We start from the raw sequence: 1055 nt of genomic DNA, 5'->3' as shown, positions 1-1055 counted from the left end.
TGGGGCCGCCAGTAGAACACCAGCAGAAGGGCCCCGCAGGTCAGCACAGATGCTATAAGACAGAAGGCTCTGCGGAGATTCTGGGTCTGGTAACCAAACACCTCCTGGGGAGAAAATAAGAGATCACTCTATTTTTCTTTTTTCACATAAACATATTGTTTTGTTCCAAGAAACACAGTCTTTAGATGCAGGAGTGTTGGGAGAGAAATCTGACTTTGGCTGGTTGAATCAGATTGATTGCTTACAGCTGTCAGCTGATAGAATTTAAAAAGGACTTATTTTACTACCCTGGCATATGGAACTAAAACATTAGACAGGAGGAGCAAGGAATGGGCAGACTTAATTGGTTCTAAATAGTCTTAAAAGTCACCTCATATTTTTATAAAGTACCTCATGTTTTGGACTAGATTTACTTTATTTAGGTATAAGGTTTTTTTAAAAAAAAACAATTGTTAACAGAAATTTATTGGAGGAAGATGATAAAATCATAACAGACATGATACACATTTCTATATATAGCTTTATTCACATTCAGCTTTGTTTTAGAATAACATGATTGAGAGGGATTGAAGGTATAAATAAGTGTACTGCTTTCTAAACCAGTAGGATGGTATAAATTAGAGATTATCTGTGGACAGGAAAGACTTTCAAAAGACAGTTTAAAGGTATTTACCCAGAGAATAACATGCTGAAATAGTTCTACTTTTAGTAGTAGGTTAGGTAATATTTGCCACAAATTGAATAAAGACTTGAGATGTGGTTTCAGGGAAAAGCAAATAGCCAAGGACAATATATTTGTTCATTTAAAGCCAATTTCTAGTTTCCATCTTCTACGATGAAGCTTCACAACTTGTTTTTTTAATTATAAAAGCTAGATTTTTCAGACACTAAAAAGGTAGTGACCAGGGGATGGAAGGTGGGGAATAAGATTGATGGTATCTAAGGGTACAAACTGTAACGAGTACTAAAATAGCCATAGAGATTTAATGCACAGTAAATTGAACACAGACAAGAATATTGTACTATAAGTATGTAATGTGATAAATATTGTAACA

The sequence above is a fragment of the Hipposideros armiger genome, unplaced genomic scaffold (genome assembly GCF_001890085.2).
Source record: "Hipposideros armiger isolate ML-2016 unplaced genomic scaffold, ASM189008v1 scaffold_971, whole genome shotgun sequence".
NCBI classification, from domain to species: domain Eukaryota; kingdom Metazoa; phylum Chordata; class Mammalia; order Chiroptera; family Hipposideridae; genus Hipposideros; species Hipposideros armiger.
Note: the sequence above shows the minus strand (reverse complement) of the source record.